This window comes from Podarcis cretensis (assembly GCF_951804945.1).
Source record: "Podarcis cretensis genome assembly, chromosome: 17".
NCBI lineage: Eukaryota > Metazoa > Chordata > Lepidosauria > Squamata > Lacertidae > Podarcis > Podarcis cretensis.
In genome coordinates this window covers 20680323-20707163 of record NC_137187.1, presented here as the reverse complement: position 1 = coordinate 20707163, position 26841 = coordinate 20680323, and the positions used below count along the sequence as shown (strand labels likewise).

Sequence of the window (26841 nt, the reverse complement as noted above, 5' to 3'; positions counted from 1 at the left end):
CGACTATCTGGCCATGTGCACTCTGTTCCCACTGTGCAGGGATGGCGGCCAAGCATGAGAGGCCGCAACTGGAACCCACCCAAGAAGGGGTAAGTGTCCATAGTCCTATCCTCCATTAATTTGTCGAATCCTCTTTTCAAGCCTTCTAGATTGGTGGCCATCACTACTGCCTGTGGGAGCGAGTTGCATAGCTGGGGAAAGTGGCCCCAGCTGCAATGAAACATGTCTCTTCCGTATTGGTCTCCACAGCCACAGCAGGCACTGTAACCTTCCAGCAGTTTGACTTCACTCCCAAAGGCATACTCCTCCATTGTCTCCCAAGGCAGATGAATGCCAACTTAGTGAGCCATTACCAGGCTTGGCTGGCTATTCAATAAATTGGATCCATGCTGGATCCAGGAATTAGAAGTGGGGGCTCAGGCATACAGCCTCCCCACAAACTAGTGACACTACATATCTTAGATTTGGTTGAATCCAAAGAGTATCCCTTGGGTTAGATTTGCCTTTACTATGAAGCTGAGTATAAAATCTCTAATCTGCAATTCTTCATTGTATCCATTAAAATTATGGAATTAAATAGATTAAAAGAAATGTCCAAATAATTATCAGTGAGGCTGTTTTGTATAGGAAATACTGTATGTAGATGCTTCCGTACACACAAAAGACGATGCCAAGGCTATAAAAATGCAATATATTCATAGATAATGATCCTTTGCCTTGTGGATTTCTCCAGAGTGCTGTATCTTTTCCTGTGTCAGAGAAAACCTGTATTGTTGGCTTGATGTAAAAAGTGCATAACAGCACATTAAGCACTTCACTGATGTAAGGTTTCAATGCAGAACATAAATGTGGACAAGGTACTCTATACAACCTTGAGTAAAATACTCTAGATAAGAAAACATTTCAACTTACATATGCTGACAGGTTCAACAGTGCTAGAAGATATATTATATTTTAATGATTTGGTCCTAGAAACCAAAAAGGCTGTGCAAGAGATTTGGAGTGGGGGGGGTGCCTGTTTTTGCTCAAAATTGTCCATTCCTTCATATCCTTCTCCTTTCTGGGTTTTATAAAATGATTCTCTCTCAAAAGAGTGGGGATTATGGTGCTCTATACCTTTTTTGGGGGAAATGGTATCATTTAAAGGTTATTAAACAAGGAGGTGAAAATATTCCAACACTGATAGGTCGTATTAGGGCTCATCCACACATTAATTTCTGCTGCAGATCTGTGCTTTGTAGGCACGGGTCTGAGTGAACTTTTATTTTCTCCGGCCAATTCCCCTGGGAAACCCCTCTGTTTAACTGCAGAATCAGAACAAATGATAATCTGCAGGTTTCAGTGGTAAACAGTGAGTTTTCCTGGGTAAAGCAGAGAGACAAAAACAAAAACCACTTGCAACCATAGCTACAAATCACAAATCTGTGCCTAGAAATCATGGTACAAATGGAAGGGTGGATGAGCCCTTGCCGGTAGTGTAATTATGAAAAATGTGTACATGTTGAAAATTCTAAAATCATCATCATCATCATCACAATCATCATTATCTTGGGGGGGGGGATGATGGGCTGTAATTTTCACATTTCCATTATATGAGACCCTAATGATGCATTCAGACAACACTTTATTCGAGTTTCCTGATTTTCCTGTACCTGATAATATGTGCATTTTATGTGGTCTGTCATACAACCTGAAAGCTACTTCTGGAAATCTAGTGAAATCCAGCAAAAGTTCAGCACTCCTTTCTGTGTTAACTGTTTCCAGGAAAAAAAAAAACATGTTTGCAACCCCATTAATCCTAAAAAAATCAGAGGATAAAATTTGGGTTGATGTCCTAGCAAATAGTTATTTCCCACTGTTTTCATGGGTGAATTATGGGAGAGCAGAAGTGCACATTTTCTTAAAGGGGTGGGGGTGGAAACATGCCCAGGGATGTCTGCTGCTGTGTGAAACACTGCCGACTGGTGTGAATGAAATTTAGCATGATGTGGTGGTACAGTTCCACAATGCAATGGCTAACACAGTGTAAAAGGAAGTTAGAAGCCAGGACAGAAGCGCTAGCATTATAATCCAGAAAACTAACACACTAATGCCCATGTCAGAATGCACAAAATAATGGATGTAACAGTCCTCAGATCTCCTCTGCACTAGTCCTTTGTTCAATACAGGTTTACTCCAGTGGAAACCTTTTCTCATTCAAATAACTATTGACTCATCAGTGCTGCTGCTGCTGCTGCTGTTGCTGTTGCTGTTGCTGCTGCAAAATCTTGAAAATTTTGAAGTTTTTGAGCATAGGTTGCCATACGTACAGATTTTTCAGGACCTTAAAGCATTTTCTGCTGTTTCTGATGGCTGGTTATGTCTGGGAAATTTCCTATACAGTGTATTGCAAAAAATGAAATGGTATATTTTCCCGTTAAATGTAATATTTTCCTATTTTTTCTTATTATTATTCCCAATGTATTCAGCATTAAAGGTTTTGAGGGTTTGTTTTTTTTTTAAAAAAAAAGAAGAAAAACACCCCCATTTGGGGAGAAGGATTGAATTTGACAAGTTGACATAACATTTTATTGCCTTAACATATTTCACAAAACTTAAGATTCAGCATAAAAGAGATAGGAGAATCAATGCAATACTTACATCAAATCACATGAGATTTTCAAAGTTTATGAATTAATTTAGAATTCAATGAACTACTTTTATCATACCAATGACTTTAACTGGAGCAGGATTTTAAAAATAAATAAATAAACATAAACCATTGAACAGCTTACTGTTCATTTTTTATATGCCAAAGCCCTACTATTAGCACATCCAAGTTAGCAATGGTCCCCTCCATGGAAATGCTGACTTTTTGGAGTTAGGAGCTATTCAATGAAAACAAGGAAGAGGAAAGGTAGATTTGATTACTGACCTTACGCAGTCAAATTCCGTATCTACAATAGAACCCTCTGAGCTTTCGCCTTTCTTAAAATAATTATTCATACCCTAATGTTATTCCATAAAGCATGACATGAAATACAATAAACACAATAAGGAATAGTGAATGCTATTGAAAACATTATCATAAACAGCAGGCATGAATCTTTATAATACTGTATATGCAAAAGCCTAGCAAAACAAACAAAGAAATCAGTATCAGAATATCGCACTGAGAGACAATAGTTATACCGCAAAGGTGAATCACTGAGAAATAATTTATTAACCTGCATTCCTTTGTTGCAAATAAAATTACTTTCAAAAAAGAAAACACAATCTCGGATTCATTGCCTGTAGTTTGAGAGTGAATGCATATATCACCCAAGTGATACATTATATACTCTGCACAAAAAAGGAGTTAGATGTCTATCAATCACTCAAACATTTCCAGAGTTTAAATACAGAGGCCAAACTTATAACTCCCTGGAAGGTTGTTTCAGAACCACTATCATGGGATACCTACAAAATGCAAGGCTTGTGGAAGTGTGTCTCATGCAATTTTGAAAAGTACAATCCTATTTGCAGAGCTGCCCTATGAATAATAAAAGCACCTCAAAGCAAAAGCTGACTTTCACAATGGGGCCACTTAAGCAGCAGGAAATTCTCCAGTAGCTGCACGTTTGCATGCAGAACAGAGACATTTCAGCAACACCACAGTAAAATATATGTTGTACCTGGTGGTATCAAGAGGTGACGTTCCAAGTCCTATTTTCCAGGTTCATAAATGTGTATATTGTAAATAAATATGCATTATGGTAGGGGAAATTAGCTCACCACCCTCAGGCCCGCCCACTCTCCCTGCAAGATTAACACCTTTGTAATGGCATAATCTTTTGTTGTCTAGAATGCACTTAATCAGAGGCATAATGTATTATCATAAGATCACGTATCTCAAATCTACGAAAGCCACACAGAGGAGCCTTAAAAGGACAGCAATAGTGGAACTCATTTTCTAAACAGAATTCCTCTTCTTCTACAATGACACACCATGCCATATATACTACCTTACAAGGCTTAACTAAGATACGAAATGTGCATTGCGCAATGAGCTAGCCCTTTGTGGCAGAAATTTCACCTTTTAAGGCTTAATTGTTTAAAAACAAAAACGAAAAAAAGGACAGTAAGAACCAAGGGTCCAAATATCCATTCATTCATATAAAATAGATACACAAATATTTGCCCAGTTGTTTTGCTTATGTTGATGAAAATATATGACCTAATTATGAGTGCTTTAATTATTGTTATTGTGCAGTGCTATTCCCCCTAAACACTATTTATAGAGTACCATGGATAAGGGAAGGGGAAATAGCTGGATTTGCTTCTAACTATAGCACTATTCTATCTGACAGTAAGAAATGGGGGGATATTCTTGAAAAGAGCATGGGATGTTGAGAATGCTGAACACCAATTCCTACTTCACATAACTCATTTCAAAATGTAAAATAGTGATAGGTTTTTAACAACAACAGAAGCAAAAGAGGCAAATATAATTGGCCTTCAAACCAAAGGGATGACAGGTGTAATATTGGCTTCTAAGAGCTTTGTAAAAAACATGTCACTGGAGACTAAAGGGTGGACCACAAAAACTTTAGTTAACATTATGCAACACTTAGTATAAAAACACGTAAAACCTTAATAAAAACTGTTTTTTAAAAAATTCATCTCAAAATGGCTGCTTCCCCAAACATCGCTTCCTACACGCATTGAGTGCCTGTTCTCTTTCTCTCTCCCTTTCTATCCCCCCTCTCTCATAGAAGGTACTCTGTTTTGCAGCTCATGCTTTATCCACTCTGCCTCTTAATGTAGTTACAAGCATCTACTTGCACCAAATCTTATCTGAAGCTACACTGGCACTTCATTGCTGCAAGTGTCATTTATCGTATCTTGAAGCAAGCCCTTTACAGACATTAACACTACGTTAAACGAGGGTGGAAGGAGCAGTATGACTCCGGCAGGTTTCCCCACCGACCTCAGCACGTTAAGAATGTAGAGAGATCAGACCAAAGGCCTATCTAGTCTAAGGATTGGGAAGTTTTTCTCAACTGGCAGGGGCTAGATTGTTATCTGCTACATCCCTTACAGGTCAGGTTTGACAGGTGGATGCCAGTCATCTGAGCTACCAGTGATCACAATGGGGATAGTTTTTACAGTATTTGAAATGAATGACTGTTGCAGTTTGCTATACAGAGTACAAACAGTTCATACTGCCCCCTAGACAGTCTGTTTAATTACTGTTACAAGGAAAGGAAAGCTGGAGGTGGATGATCCCCTGGACCCAGGTGTATTGCATAACAAAATGTGCAGGCAGTAAGCTTGTTGCGTTAGCCTGAGTCATACCAACTAAGTGTCATGCCAGAGGGCATAAGGAAAAGTTGCAAAGATGTATCCACCCACAAATCTTATTTTAGCAAAGTGCTCTCTCCCCACTGAATAGGTATTTCTTGGGAAATGCAGAAAGGGCACTTTGTTTAATTAAGGCAGGATATGTTTGCCTTCCAACTCCCATACATTCACAAGGGATGATTAATGGCTGAATTATAGGGATTGCTTGCATTAGATACAAAGCTGTGTTCAATGGGATCAATTTCAACCTTGTGGTTCATACTTGCTTGGACCAGCGCTGGTCTGCACCATAGGGGCTTTCCCCAGATATATGACAATGGCACTCTCATTGCTCAGAGCAAAGCCAGATTATTCACATGGTCCTGTGCATACACAGGGATTCACCCGAAGCAAGTTTAGCAGTAATTTCACCTCTCCTGTGCCTTTAAGAAATTTATTTTCTGCTAAACAGCCTTCTGTCTCCAATGGGAGGAAGAAACAAAACACATAATCCAATATGTGTCCTAAAGGCATGACACATGAAGCAAATTCTCTCATTTTCTGTCCATTTGATTGGATGCTGACACCCTTGACCATCCACACCCAGCCAAAAAAGAGGAAGTTCTGGTATCTAGCTTTGTGTTCCTTTGTCTGACAATCACTGAATCCCAATGCTAATTAAACCTGCGTGTGAACAGCAATTGGAGTTTGTTTCCTTCCACTTTAAAATACCCAGGGCACTATTCACCTGAGTACCATCAGTGCAATACTTGAGCAACACTTGTCCCCTCTTTTCTCCCAGTGCCCCACAAAATTGGCTTGGGGGGTGTCAGAATAACCCCCAAAGCTGCACATGGGTGGCGGAGACAGTGAGATTATTCTATCAGGCACGCTGCAATTCTTATGATGATGGGACATCCCCCAGAATGTGACGTTGAATTCCACCTCATAAATTTGAATTTCCAGGTGTTCGGACTATGGCATGTGGCAATGGCAGTTCTACTGGGTAAATTGCACAAAAGCACCTTGGCAGCCCTACCTCACGAGGGAGGCAGAAGCTAAATAGGCTAGTCATCACAAAAGGACACAGTTTCTTCCCAGAAAATAGAAATCTGGCAAATGGGTGCGGGAAAACAGTCGTTTTGTCATCCTGCTAACTCAGGGAAATGGGACGCTGAGTGGACATGGATTGTCAATTACCTTCTATGACATGTACACTGGTCAAGGAAGCTAGTTTCACCCTGAACTGCAATGCTGTCTAAAGAATATGCAAAACAAATACCTTCCATTTGAAAATTTAATAAAGATATATTATCATTACTTATTTTTCAATTATGTGCTGTTTGCAACACACATTAGCTTCAAAATCCACACTCTAAGTAATAATGCATTAGAATGGATTCCAAATACAAATCCAGCTATTTCCCAATAAAACACTTAACAGAATTAAACTGTCCCTTGACAATGTGTTTTCCAATAAAGCACAACTAAAAAGAGAGAGATAAAAGCAGAAATCTATTATATCGGTGTTACATCCTGAAATCATTTTTTTAAGCCTTATTTATTTTTTAAGGGAAAGTACCAATGCTTAAATAATAGGAAACACAGTAAAATCACCAAATAGAAAAAGGGTGTGTGTGTGATATTTTGCTGACACACACAGTATTGCCAAACTGTTTCCAACTAAATTTAAAAGAAGACAATTCAGATCTAAGCAACAGGGCAGTAACATAACAAAGAGAGTGTCAAATACACTCCTTTCCTTGACTTAAATATGACTGTTTGCAGTAGAAGAAAAACACTCGGCTGGCGAAAACTCCAAATATGCATGACAGGTTTAATTGTGTATGATTAATATAGCAATCTCAATGCCACCAGTTTCTCCTTCTCACTTCCAGTCCACATCTCACATCATAGAATATGTCAGCAGAACTGAAAGCCAGCAGAACAGAGTGACACATTTGGACATTCAAACATGCTGGCTGCATTTTACATGGTAACACTTTGCGCCGAGAGATTACTTGTTGAATTTTTTGTTTATACAGCAACTGAAAGAAAGCACAACTTCCAACAAAAGTTAAAAGTTTTATCTATTATTTTAGACAATAGTAGATAGATCTTGCAGGCATTAGAGTTCCGTTTATAAATGGAACTCTTGCACAGAAGAGCACCTGGGACTCAGCTACACAGCTGCAAATAGAACATTTTAAATGTGTTGTAAAGAGCAATATGCAGATGTGACGCTAGATGGCGAGAGTGAGCTATGCAAAATTCAATGTCTTTTTCAAAACATTTTATGAAAGAGCATTTTCACAGTGTTCTTTATATGCGTGTAAATTCCACCCAAGATCAAGCTATTTGATGGGGAGAGAGGAAAAGTTTTGACTGACCATTCTGTGCTCATATCATGAAAATATGAGAAGTACTCTAGTGGTCTGTACCATGCAGAATCAAGTTCTATATAATTTCTTATACAGTAATGGAAGCAACGGGTCTGAAAGGCTTTAAGCAATGCTTCCTGACAGAACATAGACAACAAATGAAACACGGCCATTCAACAAAGCAGTTCACTTTCAATATAGTTATAACTTAAAAGCTCGTTAAAAACTTACCAAAATTAAAGCAGTAAAAGCACGATCCAGTTTCTTGAAAACCTGAAAGAGTAAATAATAGCCATATTAAAAAATATATACTTTAAAAGTATGTGTAGCTACAGTATATCTAAGAAATAGATACAGATATATAAATTACTGATAAACAACCTCAGAATACCCTTTACCTCAAATAATGCAATAGCAGCTTCCCTGGTACCAGGGAACATGGGAAACCTAAAGCCACCAGCCGCCGGCAACACAATCCCAGTGGGGTGCCATTGCGGCTGCCCCCCGCCCCCGCAGGTCGCACGCCATGCCCTCAGGATGCGCGCCATGCCCCTGTGGGCGGCGCCCCTTGCCCCCGGGATGTGAGCCAGCCCCACCTCCACCTGCTCTCCATTCCCCGGTGCTGGAGCATGAAGCTCCGCCACTGCAGAGAAGGCTTGTTCCACATGTTTCTAGCCCTACACCTAAGTAAGTACATTGGAAGAGGAGATGGTGACAGAGCAGGGAGAGAGTGGCTGGCTGGCTAGCTGTGGTGGTAGAGATGGATCCTAATTTAAGAGTTAGTGTTTAGAGAGAAAATGCATGTTTTACAATACATATTTCAACTTCACCTATCTATTATGTGCATTTGAATGTGATATTCCTGTTTTGTTTTTATAAATTGCAGGTCAGTTTTGGAAATTGGACTCATTGATCCCCAATCTCTCTGCTTTTATTTATTGTACTACCACTAGTAGTAGTAGTAGTAGTTGTTGTTTAACTTGCCTTTCTTTCAAGAAGCCCAGGCTGGGTAGACTTCAGACTTGTTGGTTCTACTTTTATTTATTTACCAGAACCCCAAGATTTACCACCAGATTCATGCATATTCTCTCTCTCTCTCTCTCTCTCTCTCTCTCTCTCTCTCTCTCTCTCCCTCTCAAAGGGTGTCTTTGAGCACATTGTGAGCCTAGGAATTAGTTTTTGATACCAGAAATGAATGGAGTTCTTTCAGTGTGGGGAAGGTTAAGCTGAGAAATAGTGGTCAGCCCAAGGCCATCCAGTATACTTGGTATGGATTTAATCCAGATCTTCCTGGTCTATACCCCTGAGCTCCATAGATTCTCCATAGATTCTCCAATGGACAGATATCGCTCTTATGTGATTGTAATTGTGGGGCACCGGAATCGTTACATCACATAATTTTTGACTGTGCTCTTCACTTACCGGCTAGGAGCAAGTTTCTTGCTCAATATCTTAAGGGAATTGCCGATGATACGATTGAAGCCAAACTGAGATATCTACTAATTGACGATGACCCCCTAAGATCACTCATGGTTGCCAGATTCTTGATCAGCGTCCTATCCCTAAAGAAGAGAAACAGTCTCCTGTGTGGCTCGGATAACCCTTTTAAACCATGATCTATGCTTTAGGTGATATCACCATTGTTTTAAACCATGATCTATGTTTTAAGCGATATCACCATTGATATCCGTGATTAATTTATGAGCAGAGGGCGATGTATAGGTTACAAATTTATTGTAATGTATGATGGTCGTCCTTGTTTTTGTTTTGCTTCGGTTCCTGTTTGTCTTTTGTAAGTTTAGGCGATTTTAAATCTGGAGGTCTAAGTATAACATGTTGGTATGGGAAACTGTCGTGTAACGGGCCAATGGCCGTAATAAAGATCAATCCAATCCAACCCCTGAGCTCCTTTTGAAGAAATGGTGGGATATACAAGTAAGAAATAAATATTCTAGCCCCTACTTCACACTGCCTTAAACTTGACATTTAAGTATATTTCAGTTTTTGCGTAATGTAGATATCACAAACATTTTAAAAATGATATAAAATATGGAATTTTTTCAAAAAGCAAAGTTGAGAGCAATGAAACTGCATGTTCTCATAGAGCTTGTTAAAATGGTCAATAAACCTGTATCTATGTTCCAAAAATATGGGAACCAAGGCTTTCATTACAAGTATTTTTCTATTATACTACCAAGGTAATCATGCTTAATATCCTAGACAAACTACTACCTACCTATGCTGCTATTTGATTCAGGCACCATAAAATCAAATAGTTTCTCTTTCCAGTATATTATTGCTTAAAAGCGTTGACTTCAACAGAGAGATATGATTAAACCAGCAGCATTTCAGACTACTAAAGGGGGATTGTGTGTGAAAGATCTATTACTCAGCAAAGAAAACTATTTACCATTATCACAATTTAGTTCCATTGGGACGAATGGCAACACGGACACCAGTCTGTGGTGAAAATAAAGCTTTCAGTTGTCGGTAAGGAAGAAGAAACATATTAAGACACTAGATAATATATTTTGTGAATATTGAGCCGTTCCAGCCTGGGATAAACACATGCCTCATTTTCTGCCTCCATGTCAATACCAAGATCTAACTCATTGATGCATGGGAAGAGTGGTGAACATAAGTTAGAAATGCAAAATTAGTGGAAGTGGATTAAAACAAAAGCTGTGGCCAGCCTTTTATTTTCTGCATAGCAATGTTGCTTTAGGTGCAGGATTCTGACATTCTCAGTGTTCACTTGTTCTGCAAGAGCTCTGCATGCAAAGCAGAGCACAATTGCATTTTTGAAAACTGGAGCCATTATCACAGCAATTTGAACCGGGATGGAGAGGATAGCTTTCAAACCCATTCAATTCTGAACTTCAGTGGCATTGCTGGGGAAGTATTGGGATTCCCAGTGTTAAGTTCTGGGCGAACATATCAGACAACACAGGGACTCTTCAAACAGCTCTTGTTTATTCACAGGCCAGAACTGAACTGAACTGAAGGGTTCAGCCAGCCTGCTTATATAGGGCTCCACTAGAACACAACAGTAACCATTTTCTGTAACTATCCAATCACTGAACATCACTTTCAATCCCTTATTTGCATATGTGGACCTGAGTGAAAACTATCTACAGTATCCCCCTGCTGGCCCAGGGTGAGAACTTCAGTACATAACACCCAGCATTTCCCCAATTGCACCAAACATTGTGAAATGAGGGATGCTATACTCCAATTATGCCACAGCCCTCAAACTTTTAAATATCAATGTAAGGCTTTCGTTTTCATGGAAGTAGTTATCTGGAAGGACATGGAAAGAGGATGTCGTGCACTATATTTCATAGGTCTGCTCCCTTCCGATTAATTTAGAATGCTACACAGAGTGGTCAAGATGTTCTGACCCCAAATAAATCATTTTTAAAACCTCCGCAATTCCGTTCCCTTTCCCTTACTTGAATGATGAGGTAGAGAGGCATATCAGTACCTAAGACCAGAGGTTTAACCATAGCGCTTCTTCCCATGTTTGGATCATTCAAGGTACGTAAGGGAAGGGAAACGAGTGCCAAAGATTTTCGTGAGGTGCACAATTGATGTTGAGCTGAATTTGGGGCCTGGATTGTGTTGCTCAATGTCTGGGGGCACTGCAATCTGATCCCTCCTATCATTCCCAGTATGAACTATAGTGTGTGGTGGAGGGTGTGCAAATCACTACAGGAAGGACCAGGGCAGGGCTTTTTTCACCCAGAACTGAGGTCTGGCATCTCTTTGGTATGTCCTGGCACCTCTGTAGCATAGTGGCACATTGGCATGGTGTTTGAGGCTGCACACCAGAGGCTGTTGGCACGGCGATTGGAGCAGCACGGCGGTTTTGGGTCGAGTGGGCGAGGAAGACTTGCGGCACCTCTTTTTCTAGAAAAAAAGCCCTGGACTAGGGTTTACTAGGGTTTGTCTTCCAACTCTTCACTCTAGGTTTACTGTTTAACTTATATATTGTATGTGATACTCACTATTAATAGAGTTAGATTTAGCTGTCTCTTTGGTATAGGTTAGAATTTGCTTAGAATATTTCTAAGGTAAAGGTAAAAGGTAAAGGTACCCCTGCCCGTACGGGCCAGTCTTGACAGACTCTGGGGTTGTGCGCCCATCTCACTTAAGAGGCCAGGGGCCAGCGCTGTCCGGAGACACTTCCGGGTCACGTGGCCAGCGTGACATCGCTGCTCTGGCGAGCCAGAGCCGCACACGGAAACGCCGTTTACCTTCCCGCTGGTAAGCGGTCCCTATTTATCTACTTGCACCCGGAGGTGCTTTCGAACTGCTAGGTTGGCAGGCGCTGGGACCGAGCAGCGGGATGGCACCCCGCCGCAGGGATTCGAACCGCCGACCTTTCGATCGGCAAGCCCTAGGCGCTGAGGCTTTAACCCACAGCGCCACCTGCGTCCCATTTCTAAGGTAGGGATGAACAAATCTATTGATTTCAGTTTCCTTCAGTTTCTCACCCGTCCAATCTTAAATTTAGTTCCCCACATTTTTACACTGGTTTGTGATTTTTTAAAAAGTGCTCATGGAAACTTGCCAGCATTTTACTGACTACTTCCCCCCAATGTTTGCATTTTTGCATTTAACTTTTCCTAACTTAATGCCTATGTTATTCTAAATAACATACACATTTTTAATGCATACTTTCCCCTAATGTGCACATTTTTGTTTACTTTACTTCGGTATAGATCTGCATCACAAAATCTGAAGAAGTGTGAATTTCAGAAAATAGATTAGAAGTGTTGGAAAGTTTTAAAATGTGTGAATTGGGCAGTTTCACACTGCAATCCGAACCAATTCAAACCCCCTGTTCTATTTTAAGATAGGATAAAATAATCATTGTGATCTGCACGACTACTGAGGAAAGAAATTGCCCACTGTTTCATTTTCACTCTTTTTGGAAATTTAAAATTGTACAAAAGTAATCCATTTTGAAATTAAAGGAAGCATGGGCATTCAGTGCCTCTTACTTGCAAAGTCATTGCAACAGTGCAGCGAACAACAGATTTTGATTTGAATCAGTGCAGATAAATGCCATTGTTTTCCATTTTCCATCTTCAAAATTGCTACAGAGGCAGAATCCTGGATGTAGTTATAAATGTTATATATGTGGGCAGAACTGGGCAGAACTGCAGCAAAAATGTTTCTCTAAGCTCAATTGAAGGAACAAAATCTCATCAAAGTGGCTAAAATATACACTCACTCTTTCCATTTCAATTGCCTTTTGTAATACAGGGAGCACAAAATGCAATGCCAAATGCATTAGGTTTATTTTCTTTATGAGACTATAAAACAGCATCACATCTTCAGTCATAAGAAAAAAAGGTGGGCAGTAAAATGCATCCTTAGGTGTAATTTATTTTTTTCTAAAATCAAGGAAGCCACATACATCCAAGGCTATTAGCTATAATTCCATTTAGAAAGTGAATTTAAATGGCAACACAATTAATAGCGTTATTTACAAACTTTAAGAAAAATCCTGAGCAGTGCCATAACATGGGTTGCCAGTGCCCAGCGCTGCACAGAGGGTGGGTGGGAGGGACGTGTAGTATGTGTGCACATTCAACCGCCGAATGGTGTCAGCGTCACCCAGGAGATGGTAGCCACAGAGCGGGGGGGGGGGGGAGGGAGTTGTTCCGTTGTCTAGAGAAGTCACTCCCTGGTTTGTATGGAGAAGCTGTTTTCAATGGAGCCCACCGATGGAAGTGTGCAACTGTATTGAGGCAGCAACTGGTGTTGAAATTTTATGCCTCTAACAAATTTGTGCCCAGAGCAACCGCCCCTGTGTCTGCCCCATGCTACGCCACTGATCTGAGCAACTCTGCTCAGAAATGCCCTCCTAGATATGAATGTACAAAGATTCACAAAATTGTGTTTTTTAAAGCTGTAGATTGTGTGTATGTGTTGCGCAGAGGACAGCTAACTTGAGATATAAATATGCCTCAAAAATAGGGAACTTATTTCAGGCTGAATACAAACTAAAAGGATGTGATATTACATCTAGGAGGGTATTTGCCATGTTTTCAATTTATTTTTAACCTTCACTCTCCATCTCTCTCTCTTTTTTGCTTTCTCTCTTTGCATCAACACTGTCATCTGGTTCAATTTACTGAGCCATTTCTCCAGGTTTCACTGATGCAATTTGATACCAACTTAGTTGCCACCTTTTGTCTGCCAGTGCTTTTCTGTGGGCATAATTTCGAGAGCTGAAGCTTTCCATTACTGTTTCACCATACTGGGAAGCACTTCTGCTATTCAATTATTGTCAAGCGCCTGTTAAAGGCAAATCTTTCTACCGCAACAAGATGATCCAGAAGGCACCTTGTAACTGTTCTCCATTAAAAACAAAAAAGGACTTGCATTTTTAGCAACACCACTAAAAAAGAAAATGCCCCAGCTAACATAATCCTAAATTAGAAATTTAATTAAAGATGCAATTGTACTTAATTGAAATCACTGCAAACATTTGAGTAGACTAATTAAAAAACTGAGCAATACAGCATTAATTTCAAATGTAGACATGTTTGTTCCTGTTGGGATAGTATGAGACAATGGTTTACCACTAAGAAGTGTAGTCTGGTCTTGAGACACACCCAATGCATGAATTTCCCAGGAAGATTTCAAACAGATCTTGGATCCACAGGGTCCAAGTGTTGGGATGCCCAGCAAGCTCCCCCCTCCCCCCTGGGTCTGGTAAATTCTGTGTTGCATTTGTGTGAAGGGTGAAGGTGGAGTAAGCATGTTTTCTGCAGATCAGGCAGCAGGCAAGGGCTGAAATCTGGTGCTGCGTACAGAATCCATTGGTCCTGGGTTAGCTCAGTCAGTAGAGCAGGAGACTCTTGATCGCAGGGTTGGGGGTTCCATCCGCATGTTGTGGGCAAAATAACACCACATAACACTGGTCTTGATATACCTACATTGGCTCCCAGTACGTTTCCGAGCACAATTCAAAGTGTTGGTGCTGACCTTTAAAGCCCCAAATGGCTTCAGCCTGGAAACTGAGGTCCAGCTCCGAGGGCCTTCTGGTGGTTTCCTCACTGAGAGAAGCCAAGTTACAGGGAACCAGGCAGAGGGCCTTCTCAGTAGTGGCGCCCTCCCTGTGGAACGCCCTCCCACCAGATGTCAAAGAGAACAACAACTACCAGACTTTTAGAAGGCATCTGAAGGCAGCCCTGTTTAGGGAAGCTTTTAATGTTTGATGAATTACTGTATTTTAATATTTTGTTGGAAGCTGCCCAGAGTGGCTGGGGAAGCCCAGCCAGATGGGTGGGGTATAAATAAATTATTATTATTATTATTATTATTATTATTATTATTATTATTATTGCATTGCAGGAGATTGGGATAGACGACACCTTGAGGTTCCTTCCAACTGTGCAGTTCTATGATTGTATGAATGCAATTAGCATGTACTTTTTGTTGTCGTTGCATAAATAGCAAACAGAAGGAAGACTGGCCAGTCTTGTGACTGTGGAGATGCGAAGGGGAAGAGAAGACTTAGAAAGAAGCATGCTTTGTGGGTGTTTTACACTTATGGAACTCCAGTTATCTTGAGCAGAGGTTCCCAAACTTATTCAGGCCTCAACCCCCTTAGTTCAATAAACACCCCCCCCCCAGTGTACCCTACCCTTCTATATATATATATATAAAACATTATTCAGAATAGCTGTTTGCACAACTTATTAAGGAAGATAATAACACAATAAAGTCCAAAACTGCAACAATTAATCACATTATTTTTTTTAAAAAAAATTCCAATTAAAACTATTTAGTTTAATTAATTCAGGAAAATGGATGAACTTGATCCAGTAATGCCAGCTTCTCAAAGTCTAGTTGTTATTTATACCTCCAGCACCCACTGCTGTTACCTTGCCTCTTAGCACCCATTGTCACCCCCTTCTGTCTTAGTGCCCCACTGGGCAATTCCACCCCCAAAGGGCAGTGCCACCCACTTTGAGAACCACTGATCTAGTAGTTTGACTAAATCTTGTCTATTGCTGAAGTGCTCCCTCTCTCTGTGTGTGTCTAACTTTATGTTTATTGACGAGGGTTTAAAAGGTACAAAGTTAATAATTGACTTAGTATCTTAATTTGTGTTTGGATGTTAAGTTAAACCCTTTGATGACAAATGGGATGCTGGAGGAAGGTGAAGTAATTTTTAAAAAATGCAAATAAGTATAGTCATACCTCAGGTTACAGATGCTGCAGGTTGCATTTTTTCAGGTTACGGACCCGCCGAAACCCGAAAGTACTGGAACGGTTACTTCCGGATTTCAGGGGTCGTGCATGCACAGAAGCGCCAAATCACAACCCGCGCCTGCGCAGACGCGCTGCTGCAGGTTGCGAATGCTGCGGGTTGCGAACGTGCATCTCGCACGGATCACGTTTGCAACTCGGGCGTCGACTGTATCTGTCTGATAAAAATATCAGCATTTGACGCTTTCTAATATGCTGTCCTAACAGCATAAACAAAAACTTCAGTTTTGCAGACTTCTTCAGGCAGCAAGAAGTCTCTTATGACCAGTTCTATCAGAAATAAAAACAGGTCTAGCATTTGTGTCATATTACTATGAAATAGCTGGTAAATAATCTTCCTTGTACCGGTAGACAGTAAGTCACACTCTCAGTTGCTTCAGTCAGCAATACATATGACTTTGTGGGGAAAAGCTGACTCTTGTGAACCTCAAAACACCTAAGTATTGTAAACATACTTCTCTTTGCTAATATATGGATCAAGTTATCACACATTTGACAAAAGGCCTGTCCTCGAGAAAATAGGAAACATTTATCTGTAAGCACAGCTCAACAGCTGCTTTTCCAAGGCAAAAGCAATGTGGGATTTGCCATAAAGTGGAGGTGGTGAGATTTTCTAACTTTTTCTCTACTGCTAGGAATAAAGACGGAATCTAAAGTCAGATTGCAAAGCATACTCAATTTTGATCTGGTCTGCTCATGAGCCAGATTGGATTATGAGTCCTCTTCAGAATCCGTAGTCCTGAGGATGCCTTTGCAAGGCAATCTGAGGCCAGCAATGCTTTGTCCTTTGAATCCAACTCATGGTTCATCCTTTGAATCCAACTGCCTGGAGTAGCCAGTCCATGGGGATTATTGCCTCCCCTCCCCATTTTGTTTTTATGACCCCTTTGGAAAATTCACATTTCTCTAGGTATGGGAAGATAAACTAAGTTACAGGCTGTACAGCACGTTTATGGGAGATGCTGTTAACAATGGCTCTCCTCCTCAAAAGCTGATATTTGGCCTAAACATTATTTTCAGAAAGGTAACATTTTGAAATCTAATGGCTTGAGCCAATAGAGAATGATGTACAGAGATCAGGAAACTTATCAGGATTTGGAGATTCCTGGTCCAACCAACTGGAAAAAGCACATGTTTAGAGGAATTCAATGTTGTGGAGAATTCCACTGTAATTGTTTAAGTAAAAAACTGCAAAGTGGTTAACAAGTTTTCTGATTTTGCTATTTTGCTCCCACCTTCTATGAAGGATGCTAAAGTGAAATATGCAAAATATTAACACTATCACAAAATGATAGGAGCTGCCAGAATCAGATATTTTTATCTTCCAAAATTCTCTTTATAAGAATTTAAAATTCAGTTTCTTCTGAATTGCAAGGGGGAAAGAATGCATGGTTTTTAAGAGGCACTGCAAAGTGAAACAAATAGTTGCTAAAGTCTTCAGAGATATATTTTTTTTTGCTGGCAGCTATTGTCATGTTTCCTGCTGACAGTGCATTTAAAATGCTTTAATGATACAATTGCTCCCGAAAACTGCACAGCAACAGAACTAATTGGTGTGTCTGGTGAAACTGGATGATCATCGTCAGATTTTGGGGTTGTTGCTTTTAAGGGAAACGTAAAGAGGAGGTATGTCAAGTGGGCAATATTGAATACTTTTGTGATATTTAATTTCCCCTTTCTTAATGTTTAGCCAGCCAATCTCTCTTCTGCTATCAAATACCAGAGGGTAACTTCATTGCCATTTGAAACAGAATAAACTGTTCTCAAAACCTATTTTCCTCTCTCATTTTTTTTTTTGGGGGGGGGGGAGGAACCCTTCACTGCTCATTCCCTCTTCCTAAAACAGAAGCATCTGGTGCACTCATTTTGAACCTTCCCAAACAGGAGGGCTTCTCCAGTCACTGAAATTTTATGGAGACTCTTGCGCCTGTGTTCTCAAACTGATTTTAAAGTAGCTAGGATATTCAGTTAACCACACCCTCGTTTCAGGATACCTTTCGTGAAATTCAGTGCTCTTAATTAGCTGAAACATTGGTTTCCGCTGCATATCCCTGCAGAAAGTTGTCCAAAGAAAATTCTGCAGGTGGCAATAATGATATTACTATGTATTTGCTGGCATCTATCAGTAAAAAAAAGTAAGCTATAAAAAATAATAATCAAACCAATGTTCTCCCAACGTAATGCAATGGTTCAACCATACTCTGCTATCTCTACACTTTGAACTTTCACACATTTTATACCAGAAGAAGGCACCATTAGAGGAAGCAATAAAAATAACAACCCCAAATCCTCATTGTCTGATGAAGTGAATGCATGGGGTGTACTAATTTCGGAGTGGGGTGGGCGGAGCTCTTGTGTGAATGTTGTGCAACTATGCCTCATGCTTGGGAATAGGGGAAGTTGTCTGTGCCTATTTAAGCCAGCCACACATCCACCAAGGAAGCAGTGGCAACAGTCAATGGGATAATTAAGGCCACAACTTTATAGGTTACAGAATGTGAGAGGTACTGGCTTAGTCATTGGAATTGACCCAACCATATCTGACTCCTGCCCACCATGCAAGTAGTCTGGTAAGGCTCAACCACCAGTAGGGGGAGCTCTGTTGATGTACATCAACTGAGAACTCCCCCGGGGTCCCCAATGGGGTCATGGCATGGCCCTAGCCCCTAGCCGGGCATTGGATGAGATCCACATCCCCAGATCCCTTTAACGGAATACCCTTAAAGAGGAGGGATAGGTAAAGGCCACAACCTCCCCTCCCATAAACCAGGTTTTACCAATGCCTAACCGCCAAACCTTACAAAGTTGTGACGATTGCTACGAGGTAGGCAGAAACCACATGGCTGGTGCCAATTTGCCAAGTGGGAAAATTCCTACCAGGCCCCTTCAACAGGCGACCAACCATGGTCCATAGCAAGGCCAAGATGGCGAACGCATGAAAACGGGGTGGGAGGACGAGAAATTTGATGAAGGAGAAGGAGGAAGGGAGAACCCCCAGCCACATGGCTGCTTAAATAATGCAAGCCACACACTCCAGTCAACTGGATTGGTTGGCTGGGGGACGTGATGCGGGCAGGACTCCCTCTGACACGGGCGGCATTGCCACACACTCCAAGCACACGGGGAGAGCGTGTGGCCTGCCTGCAACTCAGCCCCTTGGGAGGGGGAGTGGCTTTCATGACCCATCAGGCTTTTCTGCAGTTAGCAGGCTTGGCTGGCAGAAGTGAGATAAGAATAATTATCCCTAGAGTTAATGTCTGAAGGACAGATGAAGACGATCCCTCTCAGCTTCTACCTTGGTAGATAGGATACCCGCAACAATGAAGGGATGAGAGGCTGGGAGTTTAAAGAAGGCTGCCGGTCTAAAGGTCGATGGACGGGAGAACCAATGGTGGACAAACCATTAGGAAAGGTGAAGGCATGGTGGCATTCTTGCCTCCTCTGGGGTGTTTCTGTTTATTTCCTAAATGGTTTGCCACCCATTTGGAACACTGGTAAGAAAATTCACTATGACAGTGCCAGAACAGCCACAATTCTGTCCCTGATTTGAGAAGGTCTGGAAACATGTTTGGATCCATTCACTCCTGCCAATCTGTCCTGGCACAACATCAATTCATACTGATGTTGGAGCTCTGAGGCTGGGGCTGCAGAACTTTCTGCCATGGTAGGAGTAGGACCTACAATGTTGGGTCTTCTCTCAGAGGACAAACCCCTCTCTATGCTGTGGTTCTGGGGACACCTTCCCAGACCACGGGACTGAAGGGCCCATTGCAAGTTAGCTATTTAATGAAACTTTGTTCCATTTATCTGGTCTTCACTCCAGGGCAAGGTAATGACCGTCATTATATGAAAGGGGGGGGGGGATCATGCACAAGAGGAATACCTCAAAATCTCCATGAGAAAATGAGACTAAAATAGAAACTGAGAGAACCCTTTAAACTATTACTGTAAAGAAAGTGCTGCGACGAGCTCAGTGGTGTCTAAATAATAAATCTTTATATTCCAAACTGATAAGAAAATTGTATTGAATCTTGTTATATAAAATACATGCCCCACATGCTAGCATTCCAAAAACATATCAGTAATTCATGCTACCAAAAGCATGCATGCACACAAATTAGCCATACACAAAAATTCAGGATAGCTTTCATTACTGGTTATCTGAATAATACATAATTGTGGAATGATTCATTTTTGGCTTCTTGTTCTTTTGACCTTTAACAAGGGCTAGTTTCTAAAGAAGTATGTAACCAGTTCTGTATGCCCAAGAGAGCTTTATTTGCATAGCTAGCTGATTTTGAAACTGCAAAGTAAGCTGTGTGAAAGGGGGAAGGAGGGAAAATCTCTTGGTGTGCAGACACAATTGGATAATTCTAGCATAGCTCTATAGATCCCCAATAATATATTTACAACCCAGTGTTTTATCAAGTAATATTTACTCCTCTAAAATATGCTTCTTAAAAAGCTTTGTCAGGCAGCCCAAAGTTCATCTCAATTTCTAGTTATTTAAAAACCAATGCATATTTTAAGTATTTCTCACAGGAACATTCAGCATATTCTTATAGTTGTTGATGCATTTAAGTTGTTCCTTAACAGAGTTATGTCAAAAAGCACCATCTCAATAATAATAGGCAGAATGTTATCTCTTCTAGTAACTAAAGCTTTGGTTAAAATGAGCAGAAATACACCCCAGGGGGAAAGAGATGTGACAGACAATGTGAACTTCTTTGAGAGCAGACTTGACCTATCTGGAAAGTGTGGTTCTCCAAGTCTTTATTTTATTACCCTTTTATGGACTTAATAAAAGAACACCTATTCAGTCCTGGGGAGATATTTATGGCTTGTCTAACTTAAAGGAAATCTACCAGATACCTCTTTGGGAGTTAAAAAAGATATAAACAGATGATGGGAACCATTTAAAGCTGAACAAAAAGATATTCTTAGGAGGGAAAAAATGGAGCAGGCTGAAGTCCACTTTAAAAAAAGGTAAGTTAAAGACATGAAGAGGAAGTAGGTGGTTTCAAAGCTGCAACATTTCTGGCACAAACACCCCAACCAGTATTTCTAGCGCTGTGCCAAACTTTTGCATCCCCCCTTTTTTTTGGGTTAGCTCAAGAGGCTGAAAAGAGAGGCAAATTGAAGACTCTTGCAAAGAAAATAGGGAAGAGGTGATTTCAAAGAGGATTAATGGATGTGGGGTTCCATGCTCAGGTTTAACAGCCAAGCAGGACTTCCTAAAATGCACACAAGTGTTTTAGGAAGTGCTGCAAAATTGCAAGCCTATGTACGAAGAGTCCTCCACCGCTGTGAGCAGTAATGGGCCTTTTGGTCCTTCAACCTGTATTTTAATCTGTGCAACAGAATGTGTATATAATTACCGTATTTTTCCATATATAAGATGCCCCCATGTATAAGAAGACTCCTGTTTTTTTGAACCCAAAATTAAGAAACCATTTTTTTAAAAAAACCAAACAGAACAACTTTGAGCTTTTTGCAGGGAGGTTGCCCAAAGTTGTTGAGTTTTTTTTGTGTGTGAAGGTCAACCAAAGTTTGGGTTGCCATATTTCAAGAACCCGAACCCGAGCCCAGGCTGCCTGTGCCAGAGCCAGAGCCTGAACCCCTGTGTATAAGACGACCCCCAATTTTTGACTAAATTTTTAAAGCAAGGAACATAGTCTGATATATGGGAAAATACCGTAATATTTGATAATAGACAGGTGCAACCAAAATACGTTGCAGTTATTATTATTATTATTATTTTGCACAGACAGCTATTTATCTCATTTATCAGCATTCCAGTGTGCCATGGAAATGATATTCACACCACCACTTCATATTAAAAAGCCACACAGAAGGAGTTTTAAATATGACTCCCATTTTTCAGTGTATGCTTAACCATGGAGAACTGATGGCTACTCCACTTACTTAGTTCTTGCTACTTTGTGGTGCGGTATTTTACTTCGTGTTTTGTGCATAAAGATGTTTAAAATATAAAACATTATAGGTGTAAAGGGAAGATTAAATACAGAAGAGAAAAGCAGGCTTTCAGTGAAAATTACATAGTAATTAATGCACAGGTGCATGGCTCGAATATGTTAGTACAGCCACTTCCAGAAACCAGCACAGCTATACTGGAAAATTCTTCTAAATACAGATGAATTATTATGTGAGCTACACCTTACCTTTATACATATGCATGATAATTTTAATATAGTGACTAAGAAAAGACCAAACATATTTTAGACCTTATCTGAAACAGTAATGGATAAAAGGACATATAGTATATAATTCTACAATAAAAGTATTCCTTCTAAAGCTTTCCATCAACATAAAGATACCTAATTAAGTTAGCTATGTTCTTCAGCATTAAAATATTAAGTAGCTGGGGGGTATAATTAAGCAAGCCTCCCAACAGGAATTGATGATCTCTCCCCCTGGATTCGACTTAGTGGTATTATATTAAGGTTTTTTTTGTGGGAAATTGCCTTTTTTTATTTAAAAAATGTACTTGGAAAAAAATGAAGTCAAGCATTTTATACTGCTGAACAGATGTTCTACATGAATGGTGTGGTATTATTTTCAAAGCTTGCTAGTAAAACACATTAATTTCTCTGCGGGCAAATTTGTGATTTAGTTGTTTGAAGTGATGGTCTACATTTATAATTTCTAAGCAAGAAGAAGTTGCACACAAGATAGAGCAAATCTAACAGCATACGTCTGGAAGTGTAGGTTCAATATCATCCTCTTTAAACATTAGCCCTGGCAACCTGTACTGTCACACCCTTATTTCTTAAATGTGCATCAAGCTATACAGTAGATTAAGCACATTAAACACAATTCCTGGATTGCTTGCCCAGTGCTTAGTTTGTTTTGAACTTTCTTACAGATACAAAGTGAGCATATGTTCTACCACTGTGACCACTGAAGATAAGACATTTGAATTCAACTTCACTTGTGCTTTCTATATTAACTCTTTGGTAATAAGATCTTAAGTTCCTGCAGACATAGTTCAGTCAGCTCCATTTTGCTTTCTTTCTTGCCCCAAAGTTATATTCTAAATGCCCAACTGGCCTCTGGAACGCCATTATTTCAGTAATATCTCTCACATTTAAAAATGCTTCTAGCAGGAACCTAGTGCCTTTGAGCAAATCCCATCCTATGTTAGAAGCCTCTAATCATATAGATTCTATTATCTCCCTAAAAGTGGGGATTATATATTTTACATCTCTTTTCTCTGCTGAGGTTGACCTTATCTGCCCCCCCCCCCGTAAGTATTGTCCTTGGAGAGTGTCAGTTGCAAATTTCAGGCTTGATCCACCACAGTCGTCTACATTGGCGAAAGGACTGGGTTGTATCCTGGGTTGTCTTCTCTCTGTGTGTGCTCTGGAGGGAAATATTATAGGGTTGTTCTCTTGTCACCATGTATTAACTAGTTTCTTCTGTACTAATGTGGAAGTTTAATTAGCTTTTAACACTGTCATCGATGAGTACTGAACATGGTTGCCATGGTTCCTGTGTTCAGTGTCCTCTACAATAATCTCTTTGTTTAAACCGGTGCTGAGCTTAAAAGTTCTCTGCCAAGGGCTTTCAACTTGAATGGAGGAGAAATTGGCATTTGGAAATGAGGGGAGTAACTTCTAGTGAATGAAATTTATTCAAAAAGTTTAGAGGGCTTTGGTACTCCCCACTCCCCCACTGGAAAGATGACACGAGAAATTAATTTGATCAAAGAGCTGCAATTTCATTAATCGGTACTAATTTGATCCAATGAGCATAAAATACCAACAGTCTTAACTCATTTGTGGACACTATAACTAGAAGAGACCATGGACAGTGGTGACTGCTGCCTATTGGACCTGGTGAGGCTGCTAGGAAGTAATGGGGATGTAGCCAATGAGAAGTCGCTGGTGTGTGGCCGAACAAATAAACAAAGTGCATTTTTGTGACAGCTAATAAAGTAAAGTAAAGTTACCCCTGACCATTAGGTCCAGTCGCGGCTAATAGAAGCTTATTAAAATGGAAATAAGTTACAAAAGTGTAGGTGGCTAAAGGTGTATGCATATAATAAACCGTGATATTATGGGACCTGTCCTGAACTCCTGGACTACCTGGCAGCAAGTCAGTATGTTGAGTTCAAAGTTCAAAGTCCAGGGATCAATCCACACAAGCAAAGTCCAAAAATGCAGCCCGTGGTCAATCCAAGTAGCCAAGTCTGAAGTCCAGTAGTCAGGATGCAGTGCAGAGTCAAACCCAAAGCACAGTCGCATAGAGGTCCAGGACCATCCATCAACGTGGGCAGTTGAGCAACCACAGCACATCAGCTCTCTTTCCCTTTTGTACTTTGCATGCTGATTGCAGCATCTGGACTTGATGAGGCCTGTGGCCCTCACCTGCTCCAAGCCTGCTCCAACTCAGGAGTCTCAAACCTCCCAGAGCGAGCGAAACCCCACTGGCCAGCTAGGGAGCTGGGCTGTGGGCCTTTGTTTGCCTAGAGCACCACTTCTGCTGCTCCCTATGCTTCAGAGCCCATGGCAACAGGGGCAGTTCAGGTGATGGGTCCTGATGCTCTTCTTCCTGTGCACTGGCCCTCATCCCCTCACCAACCTCTATTATCCTGTGAGTGCTTCCTTCCCCATCCCCTGCTTGTCCCAATGTCTCCCAGTCTCAGCTGCATCCCTTTTGAGGATCCTCTTCCTCCTCCTCCTCATCCTGCCAGTTCATGACAGACCACAAAATCACTGAAGAACTTTGGCCTGACCTTGTTTTTAATAGTACAAAATGGAGGTAAGGAGTAAAAGCGGAGCATTTCAGATGGCAAAATCACAGCAGGCAGACATTACAAAAACTCAAGTACTGAGATGTAAGTGGGTCAGGAGTTGTCAAATGTCTCATTGTACCTTGATGACTAAAGATCTGGAAAGGAAGAGCCTGACACAACAACGGCTTGTAAATCAGATAAGTGAGGGTATTTATCAGGTGACAGGTAGGAAGAAGCAAGTTCTTTTAGGATAAACCTACACATTAAAAAAATAAATAAGAACTTAACAGATAAAAGATTATTTTTAATTGCATTCTGTTTTCAGAAATCCACGACAGCAATCTTTTTATGGAATCTTCCGCTACCTGATACTGCTGACAGAACATAATTTATTTTATGTTATTCTCCCATGTGGGTCAGAACAATTCAGTTGGTAGGACTTTGTATTTCTTTATTTTTTGTTTTCAGATAGCGTTTTATTTATTCTAGGTTTCCTTGCAGAATTTACCTTTCACATTACAGTGTCAAATGAGCACATAATATTTTAAATGACCTCTAGCAGCTGTACCAGTATTTCAGGCTATAAAACTAAATATATCCATGTGGGCATTTATTTTTATTTTTATTTTTTGCCCTAATGCTTGAAAGTCAGAAGCGATAGCAACAGTTGTTGATATAGAAATAACATTTTAAAAAAGAAGCAAGAGTCACAGGGGGTAAGAGGTAAAGAATTGCAGCAGTAATTAAAAAAATTAAAGGAAACTTTATGAAAGGGAATTAAGACAATGGACCTAAGGGTTGCTAAAGAACCATTAAACAAGGATGCAGGGATGGGGAGGTATGGGGAAGTCAAAAGAAAGAAGGGTATGAAATGATGATTTTGAAGCTATATTGTTCTATATTGTTTTTATTATCTGTTTGAAAAACGAATAAAAATTATTAAAAAAAAAAGAAGCAAGAGTCATATTTGAGGGTCACTTGCTGAAGAAAAATAATATGTTTTTTTTAAAAAACAACAACAACACCCACTATGTTAACCTCTGAATACTTTGCCCCCCCCAAAAAAAAAAATTTGCTTAAAAACCTCCAAGGAAGGAGAGTCCACAGCCTCCCAAGGGAGACCGTGTTGGGATATTCCATTCCATCTTAAGAACAGACGTGTGGTGTATGTCACATGTCTGTTTACATTCCAGCACAGCTAGCTGGGAACTTGTTTGTGTATAGCTTTTGCTTTAGCTGTCTTGCTTTGGACACGAAGGAGATCAGACATGTTTCCTTTTGTCCTGATGTATCCTGAATAAACTGCTTGTAAATAGGCTCACACAACTTCCCCTGCCACTTCTGTTGCGTGGCGTTTACTCTGCTGAGTAGTGTGCCCTAGCTTCTGAAGCTTGGGTTGCAGATGCTGCACCAAGGACTGGAGATCGCCCAGCCCACCAGCTGGTGGGCTGGAGCCAGCTGAGGGCCTGCCAATTGCCCCCGTTTCTTTGGTTGCACGCCAATAGACCGTTCCACTGTCAGAAAGTTCTTCCTGATGTTTAGTCAGAATCTCCTTTCTTATGACATGAAGTCATTGGTTCGAGTCCTGGCCTACAGAGCAGGAGAAAACAAGCTTGCTCCATCTTCCATGCAACAGCCCTTGAGATCCTTGAAGATGACTATCATATCTCCTCCCAGTCTCCTCTTTTCCAGGATAAACTTATCCAGCCCATTCAACCTTTCCTCATAAGTTTGGGTTTCCAGACCCTTCATCATCTTGATCTCCATCTTCTGTACACGTTCTAGCTGGTCAATATCCTTCCTAAAATTCTGATGTCCCCCATCTTATATTTGTGCATCTGGTTCTTCCTGCCTAAGTGCAGAAGCTTACAATTGCTCCTACAGAAATTCATTTTATTAGTTTGGGCCCGGGTATCTAGTCTGTTACAACCGTTTTGAATCCCGATGTACCAAAATCACTTTAAGATTATGAATTTTCCTATTTGAAGCATAGACGTAGTCGCTCATTGAAGTAGCGATGAGATGAATTTGGTCTCTTTGAGTAGCCCAATCAAACACCAAAAGCTATCAGTGTGAAGGAGGAGTTGCTGGGGGCGGTGGCAATATTGC

The 26841-nt window shown here is 40.5% G+C and overlaps 1 protein-coding gene across 25 annotated transcripts in view; it reads right to left on the bottom strand.

The window, feature by feature from the left end:
• The window catches only part of PTPRD (protein tyrosine phosphatase receptor type D), a 1166566-nt gene that overhangs the window by 1008086 nt on the left and 131639 nt on the right, over positions 1 to 26841 (bottom strand). For all 25 annotated transcript variants that reach the window (XM_079959081.1, XM_079959070.1, XM_079959090.1 and 22 more), the window contains one exon: positions 7914 to 7955. The gene's annotated coding sequence lies outside the window, so the exon portion shown is untranslated. The remainder of the gene's footprint in view (positions 1 to 7913; positions 7956 to 26841) is intronic.